Source organism: Anolis sagrei, chromosome 2 (assembly GCF_037176765.1).
Source record: "Anolis sagrei isolate rAnoSag1 chromosome 2, rAnoSag1.mat, whole genome shotgun sequence".
Taxonomy (NCBI): domain Eukaryota; kingdom Metazoa; phylum Chordata; class Lepidosauria; order Squamata; family Dactyloidae; genus Anolis; species Anolis sagrei.
The window spans coordinates 137,715,503-137,738,148 of record NC_090022.1 but is presented as its reverse complement, the minus strand read 5'-3'; the positions used below and the strand labels follow the sequence as shown (position 1 = coordinate 137,738,148).

General features: G+C 42.9%; 1 protein-coding gene across 3 annotated transcripts in view; it reads right to left on the bottom strand.

The window, feature by feature from the left end:
- CACNB3 (calcium voltage-gated channel auxiliary subunit beta 3) overlaps positions 1-22,646 on the bottom strand; it is a 52,825-nt gene that overhangs the window by 21,527 nt on the left and 8,652 nt on the right. The gene's annotated exons all lie outside the window — the stretch shown is intronic.

Here is a 22,646-nt window from a genome sequence, read left to right as displayed (position 1 = left end):
AGGATAGACGCCCCACCCATCAATTGCAGTGGCTGTTTCCCGGAAAGTGGAGATTTATGGGATAGGGATGGGATTCACTGCCTAGCATCATCACTTATGCATATATAAATGGCGTACAGAATTCCAGTCATTATAATCATCACCACCCGCCACAACAATCATTATTATCACTGTTCCTCCAGCTTTATATTCTGCTTATGCTTTAAAAAAAATCACTGTACAATAACATGGTCTGTGTTTGGCCTAAAGAAATGTCAATAAAACAACCACAGTGTTCTCCTAAAACAGCAAAACAATACTGGAGAGAATATTATATCTTTCACAAGGGGCATGGTTGTATTTATAGAATATCTACATAGAAACAACATCCACTGAGGTGGAAAGGAAGCTAATGCACCATGTGGGAACACTAGCATGTTTTTGTTTTTAAAAAGACATCTCCAAACCTTCCCCAAAGGCACAAACACAAAAAAGGGACAGGTGAAGAGGGACAACTGGAGCGTATGAATATAAGTTCTACTGTCAACTAGCACAGCGAAGCACCACAGCTGTTACAGTATAGTATTGTCTTCTTCAATGATAACCCTTCTAGATGTGTTGGTTGACAGCTCCCATAATCCTCAGTCAGAATGGAGTGATGGGAGGCTGGGATGATGGGGGTTGTAATCTAGTACATGTGGAAGACGCCACGTTGGGAAAGCCTGGTATAGCAGCTGTACAATTGTCCTTGTATTTGAAAAAAGAAGCTTTGTCCATGCAAGTCAGGAGACATTTCCCCTTCCACATTTTTTGTCTGGATCTAGCTACAAGAGACTGAAAGATAAAGCTCTGAAACCTCTCTACAGCCAGCAGCTTTCTCTGGGTGGCATCAACGTCCTTCTCTCCCCACCCACTGCCTCTGTCTGAAATATGAAGATAATAATGATTTTGTCTACAGATCTGTTGTTGCAAGGATTGTAAGGATCATCTGTAGGAAGCACTTTGAACACTTGCAGAGTACTATATAAATGCTAAATTATATGGTTGCTGCCAATCTGCCTAAAATCATAGCCCCGTGGCTGCTCCACAGTACTGGATACAAAATTTTGTGAGTATTCAAACTATGCAAGATAGCGGATCTGAGAATCATAGAAACATTAGAATTGGAAGAGACTACAAGAGCCATGCATCCAGTCCAACCCTCCCCCAGGTCTCTCATCTAAACCCGCTCACTGTGACCCCAGGCCTTTGGCAGAAACCCAAATCCTTCTTATTTGCAGCTGCCATTGATTTAAGTGCATGTGAATTACACCCGATTACATTGTTCTTCTATTTCCTTCTTATTTGTCCATTTTCATTTGTAAATCTCTTATAGGAAGAAACCTGTCTATATCTGCTTATGGAATTCTGAAGCATGCATCCATAGCTGCTGCTGTATAAACCCACAAAGAGACTGCAAAACTCCCTTTCTTGATCATCACCTCTAAGCAAAATCAGGAAAGGAAGGAAAGAAGAAGAGTGAGTGGAGGCAGCTTGGAGGCAAATCTCTGAGGGTGCAGTTACACTGTAAAATTCATCGTTTCACACAACTTTAACTGGCAGGGCTCCCAGTGGCGAAATGGGTTAAACCCTTGTGCCGACAGGACTGAAGACTGACAGGTCAGTGGTTCAAATCCGGGGAGAGCAAGTTGAGCTCCCTCTGTCAGCTCCGGCTCCCCATGCGGGGGCATGAGAGAAGCCTCCCACAAGGATGGTAAAACATCAAAACATCTGGACATCCCCGGGCAACCTCCTTGCAGACAGCCAATTCTCTCACACCAGAAACAACTTGCAGTTTCTCAAGTCACTCCTGACATGAAATAAATCTGCCAGGGATCAATGCTATGGAATGATGGGAACTGTAGTATTACAAGGCCTTTCGCTTTCTCTGCCAAAGAGCGTTGGTGCCTCAGCAACTACATATCTCAGGATTCCAAAGCCTTGAGCCATGGCAGTTAAAGTGGGATCAAACTGCATTAATTCTACAGTGTAGATGCACCCTTAGTGTATTTGATTTAAGACTCTTTCACACTGTAAAGGTTAGTAGCACTATGATTCCACTGTTACGACTATAGAAGTCTGAGGCTTGTTGTTTGATTGGAGGCACTACAGTTCCTTGGTAGAAAAGTATCAACTGCAAATCCCAGGATATGACAGGATGGAACCATGGCTATTATAGTGCTGGAGAACTCCTACTGTCATGGCTAATCGTTGGGCAGATAAGGAATACCACATTAAGAAGCTGGCCTTAGTTATGAGGAAGAAATATTATGAGCTCCCAACAATGTCATCACCAAATATGGTCATCCTAGTGCAGGATATTAAAGGGAGATTTTCTTGTTGTTCTTGCCACCTTTTATCCAATCCTAACAATCCAATCATCAGCTTTAAAGAATTAAGATATATTGTGTACATTAGCTAGACAGTCTTCATAAAGCTAGGCTTTATATCTGGACTGCCTATTTTAGAACACACTCTGACCCAAAGAAAGTTCTATTTTAAAGGGGATTCAGAACACATATTCTTCCAGATCTCATTACACTCCAATTCCCATTAATTCCAGCCAGCATGGGAAATAGCCAGGGATGAGGAGTAAAGGCATGAAGATTGGAGGGGGTGGGGAGCATATGATTTCCCATTGCCATAAAGATAGATGGGGCAACTCATCCCTGCCTTGATATGTCAAACACCTTTTCCAAATTCTCCCTTCCGGACAACAGCTTTAAAAAGGGACAGGAACCTCTATACAAATTCTTTCATGCTCGAGCCCCCAGTGTCGCAATGGGTTAAACCCTTGTGGCTGGCTGAATTGCTAACTGAAAGGTCGCCAATTCGAACCAAGGAGCGGAGTACACTCTAGCTTCCTAGGCCGGGACATGAGAAGCCTCCCACGGGATGGTAAAACATCAAACAACTGGGCAGCCTCTGGGCAATGTCCTTGCAGATGGCCAATTCCCCCGCACCAGAAGTGACTTGCAGTTTCTCAAGTCACTCCTGACACACATAAAAAACCTGAACAGGCCTGAATAAAAAGGGTAGATGTGAAGGAGGGTAATTCACTGGTGGGAGGCTGTCCTTCACCTTTTCACAAGTTCAGTTTCAGGGAACTTAATATGGCTACCTCATAAAGCAACACCTAGGGTTTTCCTTGGGCAAGGAATCCTCAGAGGCAGTTTTTCCTCTAAAATACAGTGTAGCATTACACTATGTAACAAAATTTAAAAAATCTGTTCCTAGTTTGATAGTGTTATTTCATGTTTAATTGTGTGATACTTACTTTGAAAGTGGCTGTTATACTCAAGAAACTTCATTTTTGTGGCTACTATTTTAAAGCTTTCATATGAAATTTTTAACCAAGCCGGAAAAATAAAGTTTTGCAATTTAATAAACTTTTCCTGGTATTGTTTCATTATCTGAGTGGAGGCCACAAGGAGGCGCTAGAAAGAGAAGGATAGTCCATTTTATTGGGGGAGTGTTTGAAGGAAGAAAACCATTTCCCTGTTTTCCACCCATGTCCCCACTGTGGAAACAACCTTCGTTTATGATATGGAGAAGGGGGGGGGGGGATAACCAACAAAAAGAAGGGAAAATTTTATTTATTTTATTTACTTTGCTTAATATCCCACCCTCTCTCCCTCATTGAGGGACTCAGAGCAGCTAACAGTCAGCAAAAATTAGATGCCATTCAACATAAAAACACCAAACTCAAAATACATGACCCATAATATATAGAAGTTTCACTAAAACATTACACGTTAAGCCAGCATTAATACTCAGTATATTAAAAATTGCCTTCATCTCATTGCCATAATCACAATCTATTGCAGTTATTAAACTCATTGCCATTAAACTCAGTTAACCACTGTCTTCTCCAAAAGCCTCTTTCCAAAGAAAAGTTTGTATTTGTTTTCTAAAGGACAACAGAGCCATTCTAATGTCTTCCAGGGGAGAGTTCCAAAGCCAAGGGGCCACCGCCGAGAAGGCCCTCTCTCTCTTCCCAACAACAACACTGGAGACGGGGGTGGGCCCAAGAATAGGGCTTCTCCAGCTGATTGCAGGGCTCGGGCAGGCTCATATTGGATAATGCAGTTGGACAGATAGGTTAGGCCTGAACCGTTCAGGGCTTTAAAGGTTAAAACCAGCACCTTGAATTGTGCCTGGTGTTGTAGCTCAGCAGCCAATGACTGATGGGTTCACTGGTATTTCAGAAGGGGTTGTGGGATTTCCTGGGGTTCAAAGCGATGCAGATTCAGGCTAGGTTCAAAGTGTTGATGCAGGCCAGGTAAATGAAACTGGTTCTGACAGTGTGGGGCTCCAAGGTAAATCACAAGAGTCAGAAAAAACATCATTAGATAAGGGGTCGAGTGAGGAAAAACGAAGTGAAACAGAAAATTCTCAAGGGAAAGCACCTGGTGCAACACCTGGAAGCAGACTGGTAACCAGTGGAGCTGCCGTAACAAGAGAGTTGTTCACTCCCTGTACAGTGTTCCAGTGAGCAGCCTGGCCGCTGATCTTTGGACCAGCTGAAGCTTCCAAACAGTCTTCAAGTGCAGCCCTTCATAAAGCACATTACACTAATCCAGTCTGGATGTGACAAGGGCATTGACCATTATGGCCAGATCTGACTTCTCAAGGTATGGGAGCAGTTGGTGTTCAAGTTTTAATTGTGTGAAGACTCTCCTGGCCACTGTTAACACCTGTGGCTCCAGGGTCAGTGATGAGTGCAGGAGAACACTCAAACTGTGAGCCTGCGTCTTAAGGGGAGGGGGTGTTAACCCTGTCTAACACAGGCTGTAACCCTATACCCTTATTGGCCTTCTGACTGCTCAGAAGGACCTCTGTCTTGTCAGGACTGAGTTTCTGTTTGTTTGTCCCCAATTCAGTTTGTTACTGCCATCAGGCACTGGTTTAGGATCTGGATGTTTTCCTTGGAATTGGGTAGAAAAGAGTAGGTAGTAGAGTTGGGTGCCATTTGCATAGAGGTGGCACCGCACTCCAAAACTCTGGATGTTCTCACCCTGTGGCTTCATGTAGATGTTAAAGAGCATGGGGGAAAGAACGGGCCCCTGAGGAGCCCCACAGGACAAAGCCTGGGGTTTCAAACAGGAGACCCCAGCATTTCCTTTCCTCCAACTCCCCCCACCCACAAAAAATGGACTATCATTCGCTGTCTCGCGCCCCCTAGTGCCCTCTGCCCAGATAATGGAACAGTGCCTCTTTTCCGTGTTAGAACCGGTTAGGAAATGACATTTATGGTCGAGCAACAAAAACAGTGTTACATAGTGTTACTGTCTTTTCAACAGCCAAAGTACAAGAAATAATGAGAATAATAAGAACTTCCTGACTGTGAGAGCCACTCAGCTGTGGAACTCTCTGCCCTGGAGTGTGGTGGAGAATCCTTTTTTGGAAGCTTTTAAACAGAAGCTGGATGCCCATCTGTTGGGGGTGCTTTGAATGCAATTTCCCTGCTTTTTGGCAGGGGGTTGGACTGGATGGCCCATGAGGTCTCTTCCAACTTTAGGATTCTCTGACCCGAAATCGAGGGGTGCAGATACTGTCCTAATAACAGCCCACAGGTCTCCCATCCAAGGATGACCCAGCGAGAGCTGACCCTCCTTAGCTTCCAAGACCAAGCCTGGATGTGGTGTCTTTAAGAACTTGAGTAGGTATAGGCCTGCCTTGGAAGTCGCCTGCCTGGGGTTTTCTTAAGCAAGAGGTGTTTTTGAGCCTCTAACGTGTGAAATCAAGAGGCATGTGTGAACCTTGAGACACGTGCGGCGTCGTGCCTTTCTATGCGTGCCAGGGAGGGAGGGAGGGAGAGCGGGAAGGAAGATGGCTTCGCGGGGACAGGAAGACACCAGAGGAGAAAGCATTGTCCCTTCTTCTTCCCACGCCCAGCAGCTTGGCGCTAACGCAGAGACCACACAGGTGATCCAAGTGGGCACAGCCTTTCTCCATTGGGGGGGGGCTTCCCCCTTCTCGAGGGTCGTCTCGCGGCGGGGAACGGCAGAGCCCCAGCCAGCAGGGAGTGTGTGCGCGCGTGCCTGTGTGTGGATGCGCCCGTCCCCCGGAGAGAGAGAAAAACCCACGCCATGTCTGGTCGCGAGCAGGAAAGGGGAGGAGGGGGGGAGAGAGAAACAACGGCGGCTGCACAGGGGTCTCCCTCCCCCTCACATACACAGACACACACGCGGGAAGCCCCCTGCCCGGGCTTGCTCCCTCCCCCCCGCATCCCCACGTGCCCGGGAATGTCTCTCTGCTCGGCAGGAGGAAGAGGCAGCCCCCAAACGTGCCCTCCCCGCATGGAGAGGGGGAGAGACAGAGAGAGAGGAGGAGGAGGAGTGGGAGGAAGGCGCACATGGAGCAGCCACGCACAGGCGGGGAGAGGGGTCAGCCTCGTGTGAAAGCAAACCCTCCTGACACGCCCGCGCCCCACATCGCTCTGTGTCTATATATCTGCACGTGTGTGTGTGCGCAAGCATTTTTTTTAAAAAAAAAATCGAGTAGATTAGCTCTCCGCTATGTGTCGCCCCTCTTTCAGTAATGGTTGCTTTACACGCTTGATTTCTCCCCTTCCGTCCAGCCTTATATTTCGCGTGTTTCATCCTTCCGCTTGTCATGTGTGGAAAGGGAGGTGCTGTATCCTGACCGCAGCTGTTTTCAGCTTCAGCACCTTGCAAGCCCAGCCAGTATGGCCAATCGTTCGCTGTGCTGGGAGTTGTGGCCTAAAGTTTGAAGGCCAGTAGATTAGGGTTGTGTCATAATGGCACACATTCTCTGCCTCATTTAGGACACTCCCAAGGAGCAGTGGGTTCAACTCTTTTGCCAGCAGGACTGAAGATTGACAGGTTGGAGGTTCGAATCCAGGGAGAGGGTGGATAAGCTCCAGCTCCCCATGCAGGGACATGAGAGAAGCCTCCCACAAAGGGTGGCAAAAACATCTGGGTGTCTCCTGGGCAACATCCTTACAGACGGCCAATTCTCTCACACCAGAAACAATTTGCAGTTTCTCAAGCCACTCCTGTCACGGGAAAAAAAGGATACTTCCAAGAGAGCCTAAGCTGTGTATCTGAACATGATGAGATCCTAAATATGCAGAAGCACATGTTTCAAACCCAAGGTCTGTGGGCCAACTCTGGCCTGTCCTGTCATTTTATGTGGCCCTCCAGATGCTGGGCTACTCCTGTATTCCTCATCATTAGACATCATGGCCAGAGCTGATGGAACTCAAGATACCTTAACATCTGAAAAGCTCCACTTTCTTCTGATTAGTCAGAATAGTAGGATTTGGATTTAGAGACAAGGCTTGAGGGTATGATGCCTGACTTTAAAATGTCTTTTAACCTTTCCCCATCCTCAGAGCCACAAGTGCCCTTGGGTTGCAATCCCCCTTATCCCCAGTCCACATGGCAGTAATCAAAATGGTGGGAGTTATCCTTCAATAACATCTGAGGACCCAAATTGGGTAAAAACCAAAGATCACCAATCACTGTGAAAAAATATATATACAGGCCCTCTGTAGCCATGGATTCTCCGTCCATGGATGCAACCATAAGGCTGATGTGGGCCTTGATGAAAATGAATTTACACCCCTGCACAAAAGGCACTTGGTTTTGCCTGATATTGGAAGCTTAGAAGGGGAAGCACTTGTTAGGGCTTGGATAAGAAACCGTCAAGGAATGCACATCCATAATAACACACGTGCACAAAATTGGGGAGTTTATTTAGCTACTAGTGTACCTGCCAAATGTCGCTGTGGCCAACCTTCCCTCTCTCTTTCTCTCCTTCTTTCCCTCCTTTCCTTTTCTTCTTTACTTCTCTCCTTCCTTCCTTCTCTACCTCTTTCCTTCCTCCCTTTTTCTTTTCCTTCCCTTTCTCTTTCTTCCTTCTCTGCCTCTTCCCTTCCTTCCTTTGCTTTTTGCTTCCATCCTTCCTTTTGTCTTTCCTTCCTTCACTCCCTCTTTCTCGTCTTCCTTCGCTCCCTCTTTCTCTTTCTCTCCTTCCTTCTTTCTCTACCCATTTCTTTTCATCCCTCTTCTTTTCCTTTCTCTCTTTTCTTCCTTCTCTACGTCTTTCCTTCCTTCCTTTACTCTTTGCTTCCTTCCTTCCTCCCTCCCTCTTCCTTCCCTTTTTTCTGTATGTCATTTATCTTTTGTTTTTTTTTCCTACTATGGGGGGGGGGGGGTTATGAGGGATGGACACTCACTGGTCTGTTAGCGTTGCTGTGGCCAACCTTCCCTCCCTTTTTCTTTCTCTCCTTCCTTCCTTCCCTTTCCTTCCTTTTTTCTTTCCTTCTCTCTTTCCCCCCTCCCCCCTTTTCTTTACCTTCTTTCTCTCCTTTCTTCCTTCTCTACCTTTCTTTCCTCCTTTCCTTTGCTCTTTGTTTCCATCCTTTCTTCTCTCTTTCCTTCTTTCTTTCTTTCCCGTCCTCTTTCAATCCTTTCTTCTCTCCCTCTTTCCTTCCTACCCTTCTCTACCTCTTGCCTGGGCATCGGCAGTAAGAGAGCCTTGCTGTAGCCCTCAGCCTGCTGGGCCGGGCGTGGGGCAGGCGGGAGGCACTTTTCAAGGCAGGCCTCGCTCACCCAGCGCCGCCTCTTCTTCTTTCTGCCATGGCTGCGGGCGCCTTCCCTGTTTGGCGGGTGGGCACGCAGGCAGGATCATATGGAAGGCGCCCTGCGGCTGAGGAAGAAAGAAGGGGCCAATGTGGGTGAGCAAGGCCCACCTCAAAAAATGACACCTGCCCCCACCGGGCCCTGCAAGGTTGAGGGCTGCAGAACTCCCTTCTCGTCGGTGCCCAGGCAAGGGAAGGTGAAGCCTGGTGAGCAGCGTACACACGGAGCAGCCACCCACCCGCCTCTCCAGGGAGCAAAAAGAAGGAGGAGAGGTCTGTGGTTGGTGGGGCTGACAGAGAGGAAGAAGACTGGGAGGGAGGGAAGGAATGAAGGAAGGAGGGCCCACGCATGGAAAGGGACTCCATGGCAAGGCTTCTCTTCCCTCACAACAGTTGGTGCTTCATTCTTCTCGCGCAATGGGGAGAGGGGCTTTTGCGCATGCTCTGTAAGGCATTTTTCTTTTCGGGGAGTTTTAAGTTATTTCCCCTTTATTTTTTACGGGTTTTTTGTTTGAAAGACATAGATCAGATTAGAATGTGTTTTGCTGCCAAATTTGGTGTCATTTTGTCCAGTGGTTTTTCAGTTCTGTTAATCCCACAAACGAACATTACATTTTTATTTATATAGATTCACTATATTTGTATCCTGCTCTTCTCAACCCCAAAGGGAACTCAGAGCAGCTTACAAATTATGGGAGTTCTGCACACCAAGTCCAGGAGGCAACCTACTCTGCTGGGTAAAGTGGGGGTACAGCCATCCATTAGGCAAAGTCAGCTGCCCCCCTCAAAAAAATCAGATCTAGAAATAACACAGCTTGACACCATTTTAACAGCCATGGCTCAATGCTACAGAATCCTAGGAGTTGGGAATTCAGTGAGGCCGCAGCACTTTCTGGCAGAGAAGGCGAAATGCCTTGCCAAACTACAACTGTAGCCTTGAGCCACAGCAGTTAAGTGGTGTCCAACTGCATTAATTCTAGTCTATATGCACCCTTAGTTATTATGAAAAGAAACATTTTTTTCTACTCTGGAAGGAGAGAGATGCTCCTTGGAATTCCTGCCAAAACAGATTGACTGTTTGTTGTTTTGAGGGAAAGTGTAGGTTGGAGATTTTTACCTTCTTGATGTACTTTAAGAACTTACTATTTTCTGTGTATTTGTGCCTCTGTGTTCCCTATCATCTACATTAATTTTATAGGATTTTCTTAGGCAAGGAATACTCAGAGGTGTTTATGTTAGTTCCTTCTCTTGAAATATAGCCTACAGCACCCAGTATTCCTTGGCAGTCTCCGGTCCAAGCCTTCCACACAGTCCTATATCCCAGAATATCAAGGCAGAAAATCCCACATTATCTGAGTGTGGACTCAGATAAACCAGCTCAAAGCAGATATTGTGTGATTTTCTGCCTTGGTATTCTAGAATATAGGGCTGTGTGGAAGGGCCCTAGGTGCCTTTAGTGTATTTGGCTCTCTGACACACAGTTTGTACTGTCTTAGCTGAAATGATAGTTTCTGAGGAAGAGAATGCGTGCTATGACACAATACTAACCTAGCCACCTTTGGACAACAACAACTCCCACCACTTCAATCATTGCCATACTGGCTGGGCTTGCTGGGAGCTGAAGCCGAAAACCTCCAGCCTACACTTTCTGGAAAACATCTACTGTCAGGATACCTTATCTCCCTTTTAACACTCTTCGCGAGTTGAAGGATGGAGCTCACAAAATGTAAATAAATTTGGCTAGATGAAAGTGAAGAAATCAAGTTTATAAGCCAACCTTTACTGAAACGGGAGAAACACATTCAATACCTAAGACTTTCTACGTCATTCCAAATGAAAGTGGGTGAGCCACTGATGAAGGAAAGGCACTATACACATCCCCATAGATGCCTTCTCTCCTCATCCCAACTAAGGTAGATGTCTTTATTTCATAAATTTTGTAGCTGTCACTATCTAATTTTTAATGAGAGATTGATGCAGTGGCTACAAGACCAGGCAATGGATAAGGAAACCTCTCTGAGTCTCATTTAAGAGAGGAAAGCAGGATATAAATAAATACAATGATAACAACAGCCTTTGTTTTGAGCTGATTTGGTGGCCTTGAGAAAATCTGCTTCCTTTCAGTTTCAACTTTTACAAATAGCAATCCTGACCCACATTGCAATACAACTGCAAAAGATATAATCAAATGTGCCTGTAATATTTTCTGTCTAAACACTCTGCAATGGTGTCAAACTTGTGGCCCTTCAGGTGTTTTGAACTTCAGCTCCCAGAATTCCTGGCAATTGGACAAGCTCCTTAGGGCTTCTGGGAGTTGGAGGCCAAACATCTGGAGGGCTGCAAATTTGACACCTGAGCTCTACAGTGATACAGTTGGAAAATATTGCTATATTATTTTATGTCAGAAATCATATCATGCTAATACAGACTTTCATAACAGCATACTATACTAGTAGAATTTTTAATTTGTCAGAACATTTCAAATTACTTTATCAATCTTGTGCAGTACCTTCTTTCAATAACAAATTATGCCCATTTATTGCAGGACTGCTTAAGTCATCAAAGTCTTAGGACCAACTAGTAAAGGATTGTGAGCCTCATGAAATGAAGTGTTTATGAAATGGCTCTTACCAGGTTACTTCATTTATTCCCCTCCTTTATTGATATAGGTCCATTTTGGACACATAGAAGGTGGAGGTTTGGACTCCCACAACACCCCATTGTGGAGAAAAAAGAGGGCCATCAGAGAATATTCTGCCACTTTAAGGTTGCAAACCAAGGCAGTATGAAAAATGTTGAAAATGTTCCATGTCCTATAGTATCAAATATTCAGCCAAGATTTAATTCATTACGTAAAAATAAACAAGCACATCCATCTTATTACTAGGCAAATTCACCTTTTGTCTTTAATAAATGGTAAAATTATATGTATACCAATAATTGTTTTAAAATACATTTCATTATGATTTATTATCAGTATATGTTTTATTTGCATAGCTATTTTATATATCTGTACACCTAGGATAGAAATTTCTCAGGCAAAAAGGAGTCAAGAGTGTAAAACATTTAAGAAGTCCTGGACTGGGCAACACTACTGTTATGTGGATTGGAAATTGGTTAATTGGTCGAATCCAAAGGATGCTTACCAATGGCACTTCTTCATCGTGGAGAGAAGTGACCAGCGGGGTGCCATAGGAGTCTGTTCTGGGTTCAAGGCTATTCAACATCTTTATCAATAGCTTAGATGATGGAACAGAAGGCCTGCTTATCAAATTTGCAAACGATACCAAATTGGGAGGAATAGCTAATATCTCAAAGGACAGGATCAGAATCCTAAATGGCCTTAACAGAGCAGACAGCTGGGCTAAAATTAACAAAATGAATTCCAACAGGAAAAAATATGTTACCATACTTAGGCAATAACCATGAAATGCACAAATATAGGATGGGTAGACAATAGTCCATGAGAAAGGGATCTGGGAGACTTAGCAGACTGAACATGAGTCAACAGAGTGATGCTGCAATTAAAAAACCCAATGTGATTCTAGGTGACATCAATAGGAGTAATGTTGAGATCGAGGAAAGTCATAGACCCATTTTATTCTGCTTTGGTCACACCTCACTTGCAACAGTGTGTCCAATTCTGGGCACCGCAATTCTAAAAAGATATTGACAAGCTGGAAGGTGTGAGAAGGACGACCAAAATGATCAAAGGTCTAGAAACCAAGCCCTATGGGAACGGGTATGTTTGGCCTGGAGAAAAGAAGGCTGAAAGGGGATATGATGGCCATATTTGATTGGATGTCACATTGAGGAGGGGGAAAGTTTGTTTTCTGCTGTTCTTTCAATAACAAATGATTCCCATTTATTGCAGGACTGCTTAAGTCATCAAAGTCTTAAGACTTTGATAACTTAAGATAAGGACTTTGATGACTTAAAGATAAGATAAGGACATGAAGTAATGGATTTGGAATGGAGGAAAACAGATTCTTCCTAAATATTAGCAAGAACTCCTGACAGTAAGAGCTGATGGGTAGTGCAATGTGCTGCCTCGGAGTATGGTAGAGTCTCCTTCCCTGAAGGTTTTTAAGCAGAGGCTAGGTGGACCATCTTTCAGGAATGTTTTGAATGGATATTCCTGAATGGCAAGATATTGGATTGGATGGCCATTGTGGTCTCTGGCTGAATATTCTAAATATCCCTCCCTAAGCTGCAAATCGCAAGATTTCATGGAATGTTTCAACAACCGTTAAGGCAGAATCATAGTGTTATAATTATGTAGTGTGAAAGGATCCCCCATATATTATTTTGGTCACATCACCAAGAAAGGATTTTGTAGGCTTAGGAAAGGTGTAGCAACTATCAGAGAATTGGAGCAACTTCCCCAGAAGGAAATATTATGGTGTATGAAACTGCATGGAAAAAAGGCAAGGAAAGCATGATAGAAAGATCTAAAATTAGACATGGTTTCGAGAAAGTAAACATGGAGAAGCTTTTCACCTTCCTTCATAATACCAGAAACTAGGATCACCTGCTAAAACGAAATGGTGAGTGACTCAAGGGATGTTTTTACGCAGCATACACTTTAATAGTAGAACTTACTGCCACAAGATATAAATAAAGACAGCTACCAACTGGAATGAGAGTCAATATGATGTTGTGGTTTGAGCATTGGACTACAAATCTAAAGACAAAGATTCAAATCCTCACTCAGCCATAGAAACCTATTGAGAATGTGATCTTGAATCATACTCTCTCAGCCTCTGAAGACAGCAAAGGCAACCTCCCTTAATAAATCTTGCCAAGCAAACCCTATGACAGTTTTGCCTTAGAGATGGCAAAACTCAGAGACAAGCTGACGCCACACAACTAAAAGGAAAATGGGTCCTCCAGCTTTCCACTGCCACTGAGCATTGCTTACGTCTCTCTCTAGCATGAGCTCTCTTAAAGATTCTCTCTTATTCTTCCTCCCATATTTCTAAATATTTTACACTTTTGCAAAGTTTTGGATTGATTCATGCTTCATTTTTGTCCATGAGTTATTTCACTGTTTTGGCAACACACCACATAATAGAAATAGTGGGAACTAATAACTTACAGCAGCGGTGGAATGAGATGGATTGAAAGGTAGAGGCATGGAAAGTTGAACAGGAGTAGCATTAAAAGACCCAGGACACATCTGTACTGTTGAATTTATGCAGTTTGACACGGCTTTAATTACCATAGCTCAATGCTATGGAATTATGGGTATTCTAGTTTTACAAGGTCTTTAGTCTCTGCAAAAAATTGCTGGTGCTTCAACAAACTACAAATCATATATTCAATACATTGAGCCACGGCAGTTAAAGTGGTGTGAAACAGTATTAATGCTACAGTGTAGATGTACTCCAGGGAAAGAATAAAGCTGAATTTGATCAAAGATAATGAAGAGATGGTGCCTGCTGAAGATGCCTAGATACAGATACAGAGTAAATATATTGGGACATAATGTTGGCCGGATGAATTCTGGAATGGAATATGGTTGGGGATTTAGAATGGAATGCAAATTTGCAAGACCTAAGAGGCTGCAATGCCCCAAAGCATTGTTTCTCAACCTTCCTAATGCTGTGACCGCTTATCACAGTTCCTCATGTTGTGCTACTTCATAACTGTAATTTTGCTACTGTTATGGATCGTAATATAAGTATCTGGTATGCAGGATGTATTTTCATTCACTGGGCCAAATTTGGCACAAATACCCGATACACTCACATTAGAATACTGGTGGGGTTGGGGCAGATTGATCTTGTCATTTGGGAGTTGTAGTTGCTGTGATTTACAGTTCACCTACAAAGAGCATTCTGAACTCCACCAACAATGCAATTGAACCAAACTTAGCACACAGAACTCCGATTTCCAACAGAAAATATTGGAAGGGTTTGGTTGGCATTGACTTTGAGTTTTTGAGTTGTAGTTCACCTACATCCAGAGAGCACTGAGGACTCAAGCAATGATGGATCTGGGCCAAACTTGGCACAAAAACCCAATATGCCCAAATGTGAACACTGATGGAGTTTGGGGAAAATAGATCTTGACATTTGGAAGTTGTAGTTGCTGGGATTTATAGTTCACCTACAATCAAAAAGCATTCTGAATTCCACCAATGATAGAATTGGACCAAATTTCCCACAAAAAACCCCATGACCAACAGAAAATACTGTGTTTTCTGGTTGTCTTTGGCGACCCCTCTGACACCCCTTGCGACCTTCCCAGGGGTCCTGACCTTCAGGTTGAGAAATGCTGCCCTAAAAGCACTGGATCCTGCCTAATTTTGTCTAATTTTGGAAGGTAAGCAGGGTCTGTCCTGGGTAGTACTTGGATGGAAGACCACCAATGAATGCTGTAGGCTATATTTCAGAGTAAGGAACTAGCAAAACCACCTCTGAGTAGGTATTCCTTGACTAAGACAATCCTATAAAGTTGATGGGCTCATCATAAGTTAACTGCTAAAGGCATCAGTTCTCATCTGGCCTTTGAAGCTAAGCAAGGTCAGCCCTGGTTAGTACTTGGATGGGAGAGCATCAATGAATACCAGGGAATGCAGGCTGTAATTCAGAGGAAGGAACTGGCAAAATCACCTCCTTGGTTAAGAAAACATTATGAAATGCATGGAGTCGACATAAGCCTCTGAGAGACTTGAAAGCACATACACATACACATACAAGTTATTAAAAGCTTTCTATGATAGCAATAAGAAAAGCTGTAAATGCACCCTTTCAGATTTCACAAAAGAAAGCTGAAAGTCTGCAGTAAACAACTGTGACTACTAGCGAAAAGGAACTATTGTGACCTAGTTAAATTTCTTCTCTTCTTGAAATACAGCAGCATTTCAATACAACTTAGCTTGAAAGGAATGTATTACTTTTCAACGTATTATTTTTGAGGGTGCCAAGGGGCAACACTGCCATCATTTCAAGCAACATAACAACTAGTGTTGCCAATACTGGAAGGCGCAACAATATCTACATGTTATTTCTAAAATGTATTGCCTATTTGTTATTTGTCACTTTTCCACTTTTGTTTAATTGATTATCAAAAAGTAGAAGCAAACATGACACCAACACCATCAATGCATCATACTTGTTACAGTGAGTAATATTAACAAGTATTCCAGCACTAACAAAAGAAAACCAAACCAGCAACATTTAGAAAAGCACTTTTAAAAATAGTCTCCAAGCTCTTGCTCTGAGACCCCAGAACTGTTATCTAGATATTCTGCCTCAAAGATGTAATAATAAGCCAAGTGTTCCTCTGATGCAAAGCCCTATTTTGGATTCGTTGGCATCAAATCACTGCTAAGACAACAGACACTGTAATTGCTGTTCCAAGCACCCTGAATGTGAGCCACGCCACCTTCCATGATGAGGATTCAAACCACTTCTGTCTGAGCAGCAAACCATACATTACATGCAAATGAAGGCAACAACTCTCCGACAGATTTTGCTTATGTTCCAAATTAAAAGTAGCTTTGGGAGACGAGAGCGCTGCATAGAGGAAGAAGGCTGAGAGGGGCGATTTTCCCACTGAGCCCTTATGGGTGGGTGTATATTTAAAGGGAAAAACCAACTGCTACTCAAAAATGTGATATCTGAACACTGACTATTTACTAATTTTAAAAGAAAGCATATCAGGAATTTATCACATACACATGAAAGCAACACTTGCCAAGACAGCTGAAGAGCATAGGGCCCAAACTACCATTTGGAGGGTGGTCTCAGGCATGTAATAATCTAAAGGGGCAAGCAAACATTTTTATTAGTCTACAGTACAACCCCTGTATCTGTAGCGGATGCATTCCTACACTTTGCATGGATATACAAAATGTGGTTAATAGCAAACCCTATTGAATTCAAGGACTCACAATCGAAGAATAGCATAGAGTCATGCTGGAGAACTTAGAAAATTCCTAGACAGGAAATATTTTGTCAGATGTAGATATATGAAATGGTGGGTACGAATCCAGCAGATGCAGGGCTCATACTGTATTTTTACAAACTTGGAGGGACAGAGGCACTCATGGTGTCTTCTGCCTCAGGTGCCAAAAGCAACTTGGGCTGGTTTGGGTAATGGAGCACTTGAATTTGAGAAGGGAAGGATGCCATTTGCCATTCTCTTCAGGTGGTAGAATGTTTTAGGCTTGCTCTGTTTTGATGAGCCTGATAGAAACGCTACCCAATCATCACCATATCATTTTTGAATTGCAGTGTACAGATGTTTTGTTTGGCACTTCTCCCTCTTGTGTGTGTGCATGCCTCTTTTCTGGCCCTAAAATGCCTGTTCAACTTGTACATGTGAAAATGTAGGATGACAACCCTGATGCCCCAATGAAATCTCCCATACTTCCTCCTCCAAAAGCAGAGGCCTGCTCTGTGGACCTCCTACTGCTAAAGGAGTGGTCAAGGTGAAATAGAGTACAGAATGTATACAATTGGCAAAACCTTTTATAAGAAACACCTATAGTCAAGGAGCCATCAGACGTCAACAGGCGACTTCAAGGCACATACACAAACACACAACAAACCCTCTGCTCACATTCATGCAGTCGGTCTCAATAAACAGAAGGCGATGCTTTAACATTTTTTAAAGTCATGCTTGAGTCCAGTCAAAAGTCACCTTCTGCTTTCAAAACTACATACACTAAGGTGCTGAATGCCCTGACATCAGATCAGAGTACTAGAATTTATTGGGATTACACTTCTGTGACATACAAAATGAACTTTGCACATGGCCAAATACCCCCCCCCCCCCTTTCCTATTTCCAGCTTAGAGAACCCTCTTGGAAGTTTAGGATGGAAATAAGCCCAGTCTAGAGATATCTTATCACTACATGCAATGCCTGGCATGCAGGTTTTCAAGAGAGGTGTGTAAATACCAGTACATTTTGCTTCATCTGGACAGGCTGAACAGAACTGGACTTGGCGATACAAAATAGAAAAACTTTAAAATTGCCCCCTCCCCCATAACTGAAGGCAGAGAAGTTCATTCTGGCCTGATCTGTGCTGTCACGACTGCAACTACCATTCCCTGGGGTGGAAAAATGAATCTTGACCAAAGTGCCTAAGACCAAAGCTATCAATGACCAGTGAAGTGCTACTGCCGCTCTTCTCTCCAGCAAAAGGCATTCCTACTGTACCAACAAGCTTATTTTCCATCTCTGTTGTCACTCCCAGTATGGATTGTCTGTCATTTAATGGGGGGGGGGGGGCATACAAAATAATATTATTCATTTATTTATTTTTAAATAGGAGGCTTTCAACAAAAAGGGATTTACTGTCAAGCAGATGCCTACCCTCTGGGGAAAGAGTGAGGTGGAGAATTCAGCAATGAAAGGATGGGAAGGACTTGGACTCTTATCCAATCTACTGCAATTAAAATTTAGAAGGTAAAAAGAAAAGCAACCACAAGCACTACATCCCCACTTCTGGATGGAAAGTGAAGGTGATTTTGGAAGAAATACAGTTGGAAAAGACCACAAGAGCCATCTAATCCAACCCCATTGTTATGCTGGAAATAAACAATTAACTCACTCCAAGCAGATGGCCATCACGCATCTGCTTAAAAACTTCCAGAAAAGGAGACTCCACCACACTCTGAGGCAATAGCATATTCCATTGACAAACAGCTCTTACTTAATGTTTATGTAGAATCTCTTTTCCTGTACTTTGAATGTATTGCTCTATGTCTTAAAGACCATCCACACTGCAAAACTATAACAGTTTGATGCCACTTTAACTGCCAAAGCTCCAATCTATGGAATCCTGGGATTTGTAAATTTTTGTGGCACCAGAACTCTCTGATAGAAAAGGAAAATATCTCATGAAACTTGAACTTTCAGAATTTCACATACAATTCTTTTAATACCCCTAGATGGAGTTCATCCAACCCCGGAGATTTAAATTAATTTAAAATAGCCCCATATTTTTGTATTAACTCTTTTATCTATTTTATGCTGTATTTCTCATCTGCATCAATTGCTCCATTCCCCCCAGGTTGAACTATGTTTTTCTTTTAGGAAAACAAAGAGACAAGAAAGGTATTGGAGGTTTTTTTTCTCTGTCCCTTGTTGGCGTTTCTCCATCTTCTCCAGACAGTGGCCCCATCAATTCCTTGGACTTCCTTTTAATACAAACATGATGAAAAAGTCCTTTTTATTATTTTTGACTACTCTAACAATTCTCAGCTCATTCTACACTTCAGGTTTTTTTAACTTTCTCCCTAAATGTGCTGGCTAACTGCTTGAATTAGTCTTTAGTGATTTCTTTTTTATTTCTTGTACATGTCCTTTTAAAATTTGAACTCAGTTGAAAATACATATCAGTCCTGGTTTCTGGAGACACATCCCGTTTTCTTGCTCATTGGAGCTGTTTGCAATTATATCTTCAGTATCTCACTTTGAAGAAACTCTTATTCATTATGAACTCCCTTCCCTTTCAGTATTTCAGACCATGGGATCATACCCAGTGTTTCCCTCAGTTTACGCAAATCAGTAATCTTAAAGTCAAGAATGTGTGTCTGATTATGCTTGACTTGCCCTTTCCGCTGTTTAAGAAATTCTGGAAGAATATAATCACTCCTGCCCAAGAAACCCACCACTTCCACCCCATTTACCAAGTCATCATTGTCGGGTAGGATCAGGTTTAAAATAGCTGATCCCCTTGTTGCCTCTTCCATTCTCTTGACAATGAAATTGTCTGCAAGGCAAGTGATGAATTTGTTGGGCTTGATTTCCTTGGCAGTTTTGACTGCCAACAAATACCAGGATAGTTGAAATCTCCCATTACTACTACATTTCTCCTTTCTGAATGTGTAGTCATCTGTTTCACAAAAAAAGGAGGAAGGTTCCCAGGGAGATGAAATAATGCATACTTCTTCAACCTGCTCCCACAAGTCAAATCATAGCCCCCATCATCCCAATCAGCATGGTCCAATGGCCATGTTAACAGGGGATGGCAGGGATTGTATACTAACATGCCTGGAGGGCACTACATTGAGGAAAACTGACATACTGCCAGATACAAAACTGACCCATCTTCTGCTCATCTTTTAATTTTTTTAAATTTCTCAATACAATGGGTGACTTCAGATTCACTTAAAGACAAAGAAGAGACATTATTCTGATACCAGTTCCAATCCTTTCACCTTACTGTATTCCTCCAATTTAGCATATTATCTTACTATTTCATTGAGAGTTAACCAGTGCAATATATAGTGTGTATCACACAGAAGGAAATTCAGACATGGTATGGCCTACTAGATCTTGTTGGATTGCAACTACCAGCATTCCCACGCCATTAACTGCTACAGCTGATGGACACTGCAATTTAACAACATATTTGGAGGGCTTGATGTTTCCTGACACTTAGACCTAAATTAAATTGTATTCCCAACTATAGAAGATCTACTGAATTAATTAAAGTCTAAAAACAAACATTTTCATTGGTCCAAATAAATGTTTTTTCATGGAGACTAAAAACTGGTTTCCCATGGGGGAAACCCAAAGCACACATAATTACAACAATCTGACAAAACCTTAACTTTTATGGCCCCATCCTAATGAATCCAGGGCTCTGTAATTTGGTGAGGGATATCAGGAATTCTCTGCTATGTTTCAGGGGAGAGAGCACTGCAACTCTCTGGTGGAAAATTCTAAGCCCCTCACCAAACTACAGCTTCCAGCACTCCATAGAAGAAAGCCATGTCAACGAAAATGGTGTAAATTGGGAATATATAATAAAATTCAAAACCCAGCCATTAAATCTGTTCGGTGGCTTTGGGTCAATCATTCTAGTTTCCCCAAATCTGTTTATATTATATGACCAAATTGCTACAAGAAGAAACTAAGCTTATTGGAAGAAAAGGCAAAATACAAATGTAATACAAATAAACAAATGGAACACACAAGCTAGAAGCAAGAAAGGAAAGGAAACTAATTGCCAGGAGCTGTGGACCCTTAGAAGCATGATGCTAATTGTTAGAAATCTGGGCTACTTTTTCCAACAGTTTCTCAAGCTTGTGTTCATCCATATGTGTCATTACAATCTGTCACCATGCTCAGACAGTGGCTGGAGAAGATGGACACCACAGTCTCATAATCTGGAGGGGCCCAGATTGGATAAAGCAGAAAGGAAGAAGTGATCAGTCTACATTACCTCGTTACCCTAACCCTAACCCTGCAACTTCTGCACCCAGTTCTGCAATTCCCTTTTTTGAATATAGGGGCAAGATCCATAAATAATAAAAAGGTTAATCGTGGAATTCAGTACCTTGCAACAGTCTTGAGAAGTGCTTATGACTTAGATAACAGGTGCTGGAGATGGAGGAGGAGAGCAGAATGGAAGAATTCACATTTCCAACATGTGATGTATATGCCTCTCTCCCTACCTCCCTATCCCACTGCATGGGCATGGGCCCCCTCCCTCAGGCAGAAACTATGTGAAATGCCAAGCCCCACAGGCCTATCCCTTTATGCCATCTGATAATCTCTACCTCTCCCTGCCAGCATTCACCCATCCACTTCAAAGTGGAGCAGCTGCGCTTGCCTGCCAGAAATGCCCAACCCCAGGCAGGTGGGCAGGAAGTCCCAGTCCTGGGCATAAAAAGAGCTGTTCCGGCATCCTGCAGTGACAGGAGCCCCATAGCTACCTTATTATTATTTATAGGCTCCTATGGAGACTGACAAAGAGGTTCAGACCAGACTGGCTGAGCTGGCTTGCTGGGTTTCCTCAGCCAGATGTCCTGGCCCTCTTTCCCTTTGGACTGAAAATATTTCTAAGTGGATTACTATTGAAATAAAATCATTCTGGGAGTGGCATTTATGAGCCCTTGCACTTTTTAAACATCACTGAAACCCTGGGTAAAAAGAGTGATAACAGGATCTGGGTAAGAAGCCCTCTGTCCAGTTCAAGCCTTAGAAGCATTCCCATCAGGAGTTCTTGTAGCTGCTCTTTGGGGTGCATCATATCTAGATACAAAGAAGTAGTACCTGCTATTTCAAAACAATTATGTGGTGTATTCCACTTCAAGGGAGATAGACATATTCTCCATCTCTTTCCCCTCTAATGTACAGGAGATCATCCCACCAAACATCTGCCTCCAAAGGGCTCTGGTTCATAGGTATGGGATGAGTCTGAGCTCTGTACACTGTCAACACTGAGAAAAACTTCACTGCTACAAGGAGATTCAATACAACACCATCCATTGTCATCAGTGAACCACCATGTGTGCACTACATATACCAAGTTGGGGTATATGTAGATTTCTGCGAGTTGACATCCAAAATACCCGGAGGACTAAAGGTTGAGAACCACTGTATTAGAGGAAAGCTGCTCATGACCCTGGGTGAGCAAAGACACTGCCTCTACCCTCCCTGGGTATTAAAACCAAGTATTTTAACTCATTACACTCACACCAAGGACAGTCGCTTCTTTACCACCAACAACTATACCTCATCACACTAGAGAATGAATCCACTTTAAATTCGATTTCTGCCTCCTGCAGAATCCTGGGGTTTGTAGTTTAGGGAGGAGCCTTTAACAGCCTAACTGAGATCAGAATGTTTCGGAGACAAGATAAAACATGGTTGTTTGAGCAAGCGTTTACAAATGCAGAGTAACTGATATAGGAAATCAAATGACTTGACGATGGAATTGGACAATGTTTTTACAATAAGGAGACACTAATGATGTTTTTTATTGCTTCTGTTGTGTTTTATATTGTTTTAATATTTTAACCTGTATTATGATATTATGTGTATTGATATGGCAGTATACAAATACAGTAAATAATAAATAAATAAATATTCCAGAATTCTGCAGGAGGCAGAAACCGGATTTAAAGTGGATTCATTCTCTAATGTGATGAAGTAGTATGTGTGGCTCTTCCATCACATCCCCCCAACACAGCCCCCTTGGGATGGTGGCAACAGTGCTATGAATGGCCCTTTCCTCCTCCTGTTATCTCTTTGCCTTTACTCCCTCAG